The following is a 12,054-nucleotide window of genomic DNA, read 5'->3' as shown; positions in this document are numbered from 1 at the left end:
CCAAGCTACATAAAGTTTTCCCTTTAGTTGGAGAGAAATCCTCCTTGATGTCAATGGGGGTAACAACTCCCTAAACCTCCTCCAACCACTTCTAAATCTTGCAACCACTGCTGCCTCTGCACCACCACCTACAGCAGTCATATCACCATGGTAGCAACATTTATCAGCACATTCCAGGGATATGTCCCCCATAAACGAATCTTTCTGACTGGTGCACTTCTTTACCTGTGCAGACAGCTCATTTAAAGTGAGGAACCACCTGCAGTCTACCTCTGATGCCACTACACCTCTTGCGCACCCAGCAGTTACAGTATCTACACAATATCGAGTTGCTACCTACACCTTTTTCCAGACAGCACAGGGCCACCTCCCCCTTTTTTCCACAATTCCTTCTCCCAACCCACTAATCGGTGCTTTTGTTGTATTCAATTTCAACCCCCTGGCCTCGATCCGCTCCTTCCATACTGTATATTTACCCATTACCTCTTTCACACTGTCAGCTATTAGCACTAAGTCATCAGCATACAGGAGCTCCCATGGTAAGTCTTCTCTAAGTTGCTGTGACATGGCCTCAAGATATATGATGGTATGATGATATGGTTCATCAATAACGATGATATGGTTCATCAAGAATGATGATATGATTAATTAAGAATGATGATATGGTTCATCAAGAACGATGACATGGTTAATCAAGAACGATGATATGGTTCATCAAGAACGATGATATGGTTCATCAAGAACGATGATATGGTTCATCAAGAATGATGATATGATTAATTAAGAATGATGATATGGTTCATCAAGAACGATGACATGGTTAATCAAGAACGATGATATGGTTCATCAAGAACGATGATATGGTTCATCAAGAACGATGATATGGTTCATCAAGAACGATGATATGGTTAATCAAGAACGATGATATGGTTAATCAAGAACGATGATATGGTTCATCAAGAACGATGATATGGTTCATCAAGAACGATGACATGGTTAATCAAGAACGATGATATGGTTCATCAAGAACGATGATATGGTTAATTAAGAATGATGATATGGTTCATCAAGAATGATGATATGGTTAATTAAGAATGATGATATGGTTCATCAAGAACGATGACATGGTTCATCAAGAACGATGATATGGTTCATCAAGAACGATGATATGGTTCATCAAGAACGAGGATATGGTTAATTAAGAATGATGATATGGTTCATCAAGAATGATGACATGGTTAATTAAGAATGATGATATGGTTCATCAAGAACGATGACATGGTTAATCAAGAACGATGATATGGTTCATCAAGAATGATGATATGGTTAATCAAGAACGATGATATGGTTCATCAAGAATGATGATATGGTTAATCAAGAACGATGATATGGTTCATCAAGAACGATGATATGGTTCATCAAGAACGATGATATGGTTAATCAAGAACGATGATATGGTTCATCAAGAATGATGATATGGTTCATCAGGAATGATGATATGGTTCATCAAGAACGATGATATGGTTCATCAAGAATGATGATATGGTTCATCAAGAACGATGATATGGTTCATCAAGAATGATGATATGGTTAATCAAAAACGATGATATGGTTCATCAAGAACGATGATATGGTTAATCAAGAACGATGATATGGTTCATCAAGAATGATGATATGGTTCATCAAGAATGATGATATGGTTAATCAAGAACGATGATATGGTTCATCAAGAATGATGATATGGTTCATCAAGAATGATGATATGGTTAATCAAGAACGATGATATGGTTCATCAAGAACAATGATATGGTTCATCAAGAATGATGATATGGTGAATTAAGAATGATGCTATGGTTTATCAAGAACGATGACATGGTTAATCAAGAACGATGATATGGTTCATCAAGAACGATGATATGGTTCATCAAGAATGATGATATGGTCAATCAATCACGATGATATGGTTCATCAAGAACGATGATATGGTTCATCAAGAATGATGATATGGTTAATTAAGAATGATGATATGGTTAATTAAGAATGCTGATATGGTTCATCAAGAACGATGACATGGTTAATCAAGAACGATGATATGGTTCATCAAGAACAATGATATGGTTCATCAAGAATGATGATATGGTTAATTAAGAATGATGATATGGTTCATCAAGAACGATGACATGGTTAATCAAGAACAATGATATGGTTCATCAAGAACGATGATATGGTTAATCAAGAATGATGATATGGTTAATTAAAAATGATGATATGGTTCATCAAGCACGATGACATGGTTAATCAAGAATGATGATATGGTTCATCAAGAACGATGACATGGTTCATCAAGAACGATGATATGGTTAATTAAGAATGATGATATGGTTCATCAAGCACGATGACATGGTTAATCAAGAATGATGATATGGTTAATTAAGAATGATGATGTGGTTCATCAAGAATGATGATATGGTTCATCAAGCACGATGACATGGTTAATCAAGAATAATTTTATGGTTCATCAAGAATGATGATATGGTCATCAAGAATGATATTGTTCATCATGAACAATATGGATAATCAAGAACCGTCAATCAAGATTGATGATATGGTTCATCATTCATCAAGAATGATGACACTGTTCATCAAGAACGATATGGATAATCAAGAACAGTTAATAAAGATTGATAATATGGGTTATCAAGAACGATGATATGGTTCATCAAGAATGATGATATGGTTCATCAAGAATGATGATATGGTTAATCAAGAATGATGATATGGTTCATCAAGAATGATGATATGGTTAATCAAGAATGATGATATGGTTAATCAAGAATGATATCGTTAATCAAGAATGATGATATGGTTCATCAAGAATGATGATATGGTTAATCAAGAATGATGATATGGTGAATCAAGAATGATATGGTTCATCAAGAATGATGATATGGTTAATCAAGAATGATGACATGATTCATCATTCATCAAGAATGATGATATTGTTCATCAAGAACGATATGGATAATCAAGAACAGTTAATAAAGATTGATAATATGGTTAATCAAGAATGATATGGTTAATCAAGAATGATGATATGGTTCATCACGAATGATGACGTAGTTAATGAAGAATAATTTTATGGTTCATCAAGAATGATGATATTGTTCATCAAGAACGATATGGATCATCAAGAACAGTTAATAAAGATTGATAATATGGTTAATCAAGAATGATGATATGGTTAATCAAGAATGATGATATGGTTCATCAAGAATGATGATATGGTTAATCAAGAATGATGATATGGTTAATCAAGAATGATGATATGGTTCATCAAGAATGATGATATGGTTAATCAAGAATGATGATATGGTTCATCAAGAATAATGCTATGGTTCATCAAGAATGATGATATGGTTAATCAAGAATGATGACATGATTCATCAAGAACGAAGATGTGGTTCATCAAGAACAATATGGTTCATCAAGAACCATTAATCAGGAATGATGATTGAAATATGATGAAATGATGAAAGCGCTCCAACCTAATGAGCGAACATCATGACGTCATCGCCACGCATGTCCGCATTGCCTGCCAAGGTCCAGGGGAGCCATCTCACAGTGCGTCATTATGGATGTTAAATTCAGATACTGTCACATGTGTATGCAAAAGTCACAGTTACCGACCTGGTTTCGCTCTTGTTGGGGCTTCATCAAGGCAACGCAGCGAGCCTTCCATACACTTGTGACTCTGAAAACTATTCGGTTATATATCAGTCATTATGCGACTTCATACCATCAGTGGGGAACTGCCAGTAAGGTGTCCCATACAGCTGCTGCTGCACCTTACTGGGAGTGATAAGCACCGCCTGCCACACGGTAACATTATCTCTGGTATCCACTATTTATGACATACATGTAGACAAATAAATTTATGACATAGAAATATACAGTGTATACAGTTATTAAATATTTAGTTGTGAAATCCGGTTATGAATACATATCGTTATGATATATACAGTTATGAAATATACAGTTATGATTATATACAGTTATGAAATATACAGTTGTGAAATGATGCTTGGCAGGCAATGCGGACGGGCCGTGGCGATGACGTCATGACGATCGCTCATTAGGTTGGAGCGCTAAATTGCGGATACTAATTAGTAACTCCCAACCGGATCCAGTTCGACTCCATATAGTGAGTGGATACCAGAGATAATGTTACCGTGTGGCAGGCGGTGCTTTTCGCTCCCAGTAAGGTGCAGCAGCAGCTGTATGGGACACCTTACTGGCAGTTCTCCACTCATGGTATGAAGTCGTTTTGGGTCTTTTGGATCCTCTGGGCCTTGAAGGGTATTTTGGGGTGTTTTGGGTCTTCAGTGGCTTTTGGGTCTTAAGGGTCAGGGTCTTTTGGATCCTCTGGGCCTTGAAGGGTATTTGGGTCTGTTATGAACATGTACAGTTATGCTGATATCCGGTTATGAATACATACAGTTATGAATACATACATTTATGATTATATCTGGTTATGATTATATACAGTTATGCTTATATCCGGTTATGAATACATAGTTATGAATACATAGTTATGAATACATACAGTTATGATTATATCTGGTTATGATGATATACAGTTATGCTTATATCCAGTTATGAATACATACAGTTGTAGCGGTTACCGCTGGGTGTACACAATCGCCTTGCACCTGCCAGGACGCGGCCAGGGCGCAATCGCCATGCCGGGCTCATCCGGACGGGCCCAGACGCGCCTCTCCCGGGCATGCCCGAACTCGCTGTTCCCGGGCTCGCCCGAACCTCCCGGGCACGCCCGGTCTCGTCTTTCCCGGGCATGCCCGCTCTCGCCTTTCCAGGGCTCGCCCAGAATGCCCGGGCATGCCCGCTCTCGCCTTTCCAGGGCTCGCCCAGAGCGTCCGGGCATTCCCGCTCTCGCCTTTCCAGGGCTCGTCCAGGACACCCGGGCATGCCCGCTCTCGACTTGCCAGGCCTCGTCCAGCACGCCCGGGCAGGTCCAGACTCACCTTTCCAGGACTCGCCCTTGACACCCGGGCATGCCCGGTCTCGCTTTTCCCGGGCAAACGCTCCGGCATAAATGTGTATATATATTGCTGCCCGATAAACGGGCTTTTCAGAGTACCCGAGTTTGATACGTACATTAAAGCAACTCGGACGAATTTCCGTCTTTGGTCGCGTCAATTCTTTCGACTCGCGTTGGAGCACAGCTCCTTCATTGGTGACCCCGAACATGGATATGGTAGTGGCTCTTAAGCTGCCTACCTTCTGGGAGGCTCACGCGGCTGTTTGGTTCACCCAGGCGGACTCCCAGTTCGCCCTGCGAGGCATCACCGCGGACGACACCCGCTTCCACCATGTCGTGGCAGCGCTCGGTTCCACCACCGCGGCCTGCGCCTTGAGCCTCCTCGTGCGCCCGCCAGCTGCTGACAAGTATGACGCGATTAAGACGCTCCTCCTCGACGCTTTCGCCCTCTCACCGGCGGCACGTGCACGGCGCCTGCTCGACCTGCCCGAGCTCGGTGACACGCGCCCGTCCGAGCGCATGGACTACATGCTCTCGTTGCTCGGTGAGCACTCTCTGCATTTTCTGTTTCCGCGAGCTGTTCCTTCGCCAGCTGCCTCACCCGGTACGCCTCGCCCTGGCTGGCACGTCGATCACGGATCCCCGCGCCCTCGCCAGGGAAGCCGACAAGATCTCCTCGGCGGGCCAGCATATCGGAGCGGCTACCTGGAGCCCGCCGCCGTCCGAGGCGACGCCCACGACGCCCGAGCGCCCTGCGCGGTTGGAGGCCGAACTGCCGGTGCAACTGGCGGCCGCCACGCCGCGCCAACCACTTCCAACACGACGGCCGGGGCCTCCACCTGACCAGGCGTGGTGTTATTACCACGCCAGGTTCGGACACAAGGCTCGGACATGCCGACCCCTGTGCACTTTCGGCAAGTCGGGAAACGGCCGGGCCAGCGTTCATTACCAGCCATGAGTGCCGGCCACTTGGGCAACTTGCTTTTTATTCGGGACAAAGCGTCCGGGCGGCGTTTCCTTTGTGACACCGGTGCCCAACTGAGCGTCATACCTGCCTCCGAGCAGGACAGGCTGGACGCAGTTTGCGGCCCCTCTTTGGTCGCTGCTAATGGCTCGGCCATACGCACTTTCGGCCCACGCGACGTCACCCTCTGCTTCAGCAGCCAGCGCTTTCAGTGGACCTTTGTCACCGCCAGCGTCCCCATGGCTTTGCTGGGCGCCGACTTCCTCTGCGCGCACGGGCTGCTGGTCGACGTCAAACGACGTCGCCTTGTCAACGCCGAGACCTTCAGCTCCCTGGCTTGTACGATGAGCAGCTCCGCGCCGACCGAACTGGCATGCGCCCTCCCGACGGCGAACGAGTTCGCTCGCCTGCTCGCGGAATTCCCGGCCCTCACGCGGCCGACGTTTTCGGCCGTCGCAGTGCGGCACGGGATCGAGCACCACATACCCACTATGGGCCCGCCGGTCTACGCCAGGGCCCGCCGCCTCGACCCGGCCAAGCTCGCCATGGCAAAGGCCGAGTTCGACGCGTTGGAGCGCCTCAGCATCGTGCGGCGCTCCGATAGCGCGTGGGCCTCACCACTGCACATTGTGCCAAAGCCGGGGGGTGGATGGCGCCCGTGTGGCGACTACCGCCATCTCAATGACGCTACCACCCCCGACAGGTACCCGATCCCGCATATTCAGGACTTTTCCGCCCGTTTGGCGGGACGGGTCATCTTTTCGAAAATTGACCTGATACGGGGCTACCACCAGGTACCTGTCCGGGCGGCCGACGTCCCGAAGACGGCCGTCATCACGCCGTTCGGCCTGTTCGAATTTTTGCAGATGCCGTTTGGCCTCAAGAACGCGGCCCAGGCGTTCCAGCGCTTGATGGACGGCGTGCTGCGCGACCTGCCGTTTCTTTTCGTCTATCTGGACGACATCCTCGTCGCCAGCACGTCCTGCGCCGAGCACCTCCTCCACCTCCGAACACTGTTCGGTCGCCTCAGCGAGCACGGCTTAATTGTCAACCCGGTCAAATGCCACTTCGGCGCGACGACCGTTGACTTTTTGGGCCACCGCATCACCAAGACCGGGGCCGTGCCGCTGCCGACCAAGGTCGAGGCCATCACCACGTTCCCGCGTCCCCGTTCCATCAAGGCCCTCCAAGAGTTCCTCGGCATGGTGAATTTTTATCACCGATTCGTGCCCCGCGCTGCTCAGCTCATGCGGCCCCTTTACGAGGCCCTCCGGGGCAAGCCGGCCAAGCATGACATTGTTTGGTCCGCGGCCATGGACGCGGCCTTCGCCAGTGCCAAACGGGCCCTCGCCGACGCAACGCTGCTGGCTCACCCGGTGCTCAACGCGCCCATCGCCCTCACTACGGACGCCTCCAACTACGCGGTGGGCGCCGTCCATGAGCAATGGGTGGATGGGGTTTGGCAGTCACTCGCTTTTTTCAGCCGGCAACTCCGGCCGAACGAGTTAAACTACAGCACGTTCGACCGCGAGCTGCTCGGGCTATTCCTGGCCGTTCGCCATTTCCGACACCTCCTGGAGGGCCGCCCGTTCACGGCTTTCGTCGACCACAAGCCGTTGGTCTACGCAATGGCTAAGGTCATGGAGCCGTGGTCGGCCCGCCAGCCGCGCCACCTCTCCGCCGTGTCGGAGTTCACCACGGACATCCAGCACGTCGCCGGCAAAGACAACGCCGTGGCCGACTGCCTTTTGCGGGCCAGCGCGAACGCGGTCCACCTCGGCGTGGACTTCACGCTCATGGCGGCCGACCAGACCACCGACGCCTCGGTGCAGGCACTCCGCGTGGCGGACAAGGGCCTCCGCCTGGCCGACATCCCCTTCGCGGGCACCGTCCTGCTCTGCGACGTCTCCCAGGGCCAGCCTCGCCCCATCGTGCCCGTTTCCTGGCAGCGCCGCATCTTCGCCTCCATCCACGGCCTTTCTCACCCGGGCCGGAAAGCTTCTCAGAAGCTGGTGTCGGCGCGTTTCGTCTGGCACGGCCTTCGACGAAACATCCGCGAATGGGCCAACGCCTGCACGGCCTGCCAGCGAGCCAAGGTCCACCGCCACACCCAGGCCCCGCTGGCACCTTTCGCCGTGCCTGAACGGCATTTCGACCACGTCCACGTGGACCTGGTGGGTCCCCTGCCCCCCTCGCGGGGGTTCACCCACCTGCTCACCATGGTGGACAGGACCACCAGGTGGCCGGAGGCCGTGCCCCTCACCTCCACCACCACCGCCGACGTGGCGCAGGCGTTCATCGCCACCTGGGTCGCGCGCTTCGGCGCACCAGCGGACATCTCGTCCGACCGCGGCCCACAGTTCACGTCTGAGCTTTGGGGCGCGGTCGCCCGTTCGTTGGGGGTCACGCTGCACCGCACCACGGCCTACCACCCCCAAGCCAATGGGTTGTGCGAGCGGTTTCACCGCTCCATGAAGGCCGCACTCATGGCCGGCCTTCAGGACGACGGTTGGGCCGACCGGCTGCCGTGGGTCCTTTTGGGCCTTCGCACGGCCCCCAAGGAAGACCTCCAGGCGTCCGCCGCCGAGCTCGTCTACGGCCAGCCACTCCGCGTCCCGGGCGAATTCGTGCCTGACGCTACCAGTCCCTGGTCCGCCGCTCGCCAGCGCTCGGACCTCCAGGAGGCCGCCCGACGATTTGCCCCCATGCCGACGTCCTGCCACGGTGGCCCCCAGTCCTACGTCCCCCCGGCGCTTCGCACAGCGGAGTACGTCTTTGTGCGTCATGACGCGCACCGGGGGCCACTCCGGCCGCCGTACGACGGGCCCTTCCGGGTCCTGCGACGGGGCGACAAGTCTTTCATCGTCGAATTTGGCGGCCGGCCGGACCGGATTTCTGTGGACCGCCTCAAACCGGCGCACATGGACGTCGACCGACCACCACGGTTGGCCCTTCCTCCGCGGCGAGGCCGCCCCCCGTCCACAGTTCCCCCCGCTCGACCACCCACCACCACGTCAGACCCCTCCCCACGACCCTCCAGGGGTCACTTCGGCCGGGTCATCCGGACCCCCCTTAAATTGACCCTGCCGGTGCAGGTCGATTCTGGAGGGGCGTGTGTAGCGGTTACCGCTGGATGTACATAATCGCCTTGCACCGGCCAGAACACGGCCAGACGCGCCTCTCCCGGGCATGCCCAGACTCACTGTTCCCGGGCACGCCCGAACCTCCCGGGCACGCCCGGTCTCGTCTTTCCCGGGCATGCCCGCTCTCGCCTTTCCAGGGCTCGCCCAGAGCGTCCGGGCATGCCCGCTATCGCCTTTCCAGGGCTCGCCCAGAGCGTCCGGGCATGCCCGCTATCGCCTTTCCAGGGCACGCCCAGAGCGTCCGGGCATGCCCGCTATCGCCTTTCCAGGGCTCGCCCAGAGCGTCCGGGCATGCCCGCTATCGCCTTTCCAGTGCTCGCCCAGAGCGCCCGGGCACGCCCAGCCTCGACTTGCCAGGCCGCAGCCAAACACGCCCGGGCAGGTCCAGACTCGCCTTTCCGGGGCTCGCCCTTGATACCTGGGCATGCCCGGTATAGCTTTTGCCGGTCAAACTTCCCGACATAAATGTGTATATATATTGTTGCCCGAAAAACGGGCTTGTCAGAATACCTGAGCTGTTTTGTTTCAATAAAGCAACTCGGACGAATTCCGTCTTTGGTCGCGTCAATTCTTTCGACTCGCGTTGGAGCGCAGTTCCTTCACAGTTATGATTATATACAGTTATGAATACATACAGTTATGATTATATACAGTTATGAATACATACAGTTATGAATACACATACAGTTATGATTATATACAGTTATGAATACATACAGTTATGATTATACCTGGTTATGATTATATGCAGTTATGCTTATATCCAGTTATGAATACATACAGTTATGATTTTTTTTGTTTTTGTTTTTTGTTTTTTTTGTATACTGAATCGAGGCTCGTGAAAGAGCTAACATTTACTTCACAAACAAATCAACCAGACAAACAAAACACACAAAAAGAAGGAGCGGAAAACAAGATGGGGAGAGAAGGGGAAGCACACAAACACAACATTTGAGAGCAGGGAGATGTGTGAAAGGGAGGGGGCGAGGAGGCGTGGGAAGGGGGGGGGGGGGTGGAGGGAGAAGTATAAAACACAAGGACACCAAGGACTTCCAGGACAGAAGTTGGTATTTCAAAAAAGTGGAATTGGGGTGAAATTAGCGGGGGTAGAAAAGATCAAGGTTTTGGATGGGGGAAGATAAGAGATGGTGGTGAACAGCAGTTTTAAAGACCTGGAGGGTGGAGTGGGGTTGAAGAGATTGAGGGAGTTTGTTCCAGAGGCGGGAAAAGAGAGGAATGAAAGAGTGAAGGTGAGCAGAGAGTATTGATTTTGGCAGTTTGACCATAAGAGGGTTGCAGGCAGATCTTGTGCGACCTGTAGGAATATTTGCGGGACAGAGCCCAGAGAGAGCTGGGGGGGGCAAGGCCAGAGAGGAGTCGGTAGAAGATGGAAAGACCACCAACCTGCCTGCGGTGAGTGAGTGAGAGGCCCTTGGAGTTAGCTTCATCGCGGGAGATTCCAATGATTCTGAATGCTTTGGTTTCAACAGCGTGAAGACGAGCTAGGTGTATTATATACAGTTTTGAATACATACAGTTATGTTTATATCCAGTTATGAATACATACAGTTATGAATACATACAGTTATGATTATATACAGTTATGAATACATACAGTTATGAATACATACAGTTATGATTATATACAGTTATGATTATATACAGTTTTGAATACATACAGTTATGTTTATATCCAGTTATCAATACATACAGTTATGAATACATACAGTTATGATTATATACAGTTATGAATACATACAGTTATGATTATATACAGTTATGAATACATACAATTATGTTTATATCCAGTTATGAATACATACAGTTATGTTTATATCCAGTTATGAATACATACAGTTCTGAATACATACAGTTATGATTATATACATTTTTGAATACATACAGTTATGAATGCATACAGTTATGATTATATACAGTTATGAATACATACAGTTATGATTATATACAGTTATGAATACATACAGTTCTGATTATATACAGTTATGAATACATACAGTTATGATTATATACAGTTATGAATACATACAGTTATGAATGCATACAGTTATGATTATATACAGTTATGAATACATACAGTTATGAATACATACAGTTATGATTATATACAGTTATGAATACATAGAGTTATGTTTATATCCAGTTATGAATACATACAGTTATGTTTATATCCAGTTATGAATTCATACAGTTATGTTTATATCCAGTTATGAATACATACAGTTATGTTTATATCCAGTTATGAATACATACAGTTATGTTTATATCCAGTTATGAATACATACAGTTATGATTATATCCAGTTATGAATACATACAGTTATGTTTATATCCAGTTATGAATACATACAGTTATGAATACATACAGTTATGTTTATATCCAGTTATGAATACATACAGTTATGATTATATACAGTTATGAATATATACAGTTATGAATACATACAGTTATGTTTATATCCAGTTATGAATACATACAGTTATGAATACATACAGTTATGATTATATACAGTTATGAATACATACAGTTATGATTATATACAGTTATGAATATATACAGTTATGAATACATACAGTTATGATTATATACAGTTATGAATACATACAGTTGTGATTATATACAGTTATGAATACATACAGTTATGATTATATACAGTTATGAATACATACAGTTATGTTTATATCCAGTTATGAATACATACAGTTATGAATACATACAGTTATGATTATATACAGTTATGAATACATACAGTTATGATTATATACAGTTATGAATATATACAGTTATGAATACATACAGTTATGATTATATACAGTTATGAATACATACAGTTATGAATACATACAGTTATGAATATATACAGTTATGAT

The 12,054-nt window shown here is 47.7% G+C and overlaps 1 protein-coding gene across 1 annotated transcript in view; it reads left to right on the top strand.

Annotated features, from left to right (window-relative positions):
* LOC137422081 (ciliary neurotrophic factor receptor subunit alpha-like) overlaps positions 1-12,054 on the top strand; it is a 234,202-nt gene that overhangs the window by 92,966 nt on the left and 129,182 nt on the right. The gene's annotated exons all lie outside the window — the stretch shown is intronic.

The sequence above is a fragment of the Myxine glutinosa genome, chromosome 2, assembly GCF_964187855.1.
Source record: "Myxine glutinosa chromosome 2, kmMyxGlut1.1, whole genome shotgun sequence".
NCBI lineage: Eukaryota > Metazoa > Chordata > Myxini > Myxiniformes > Myxinidae > Myxine > Myxine glutinosa.
This window is presented reverse-complemented; position numbering and strand designations above follow the sequence as displayed.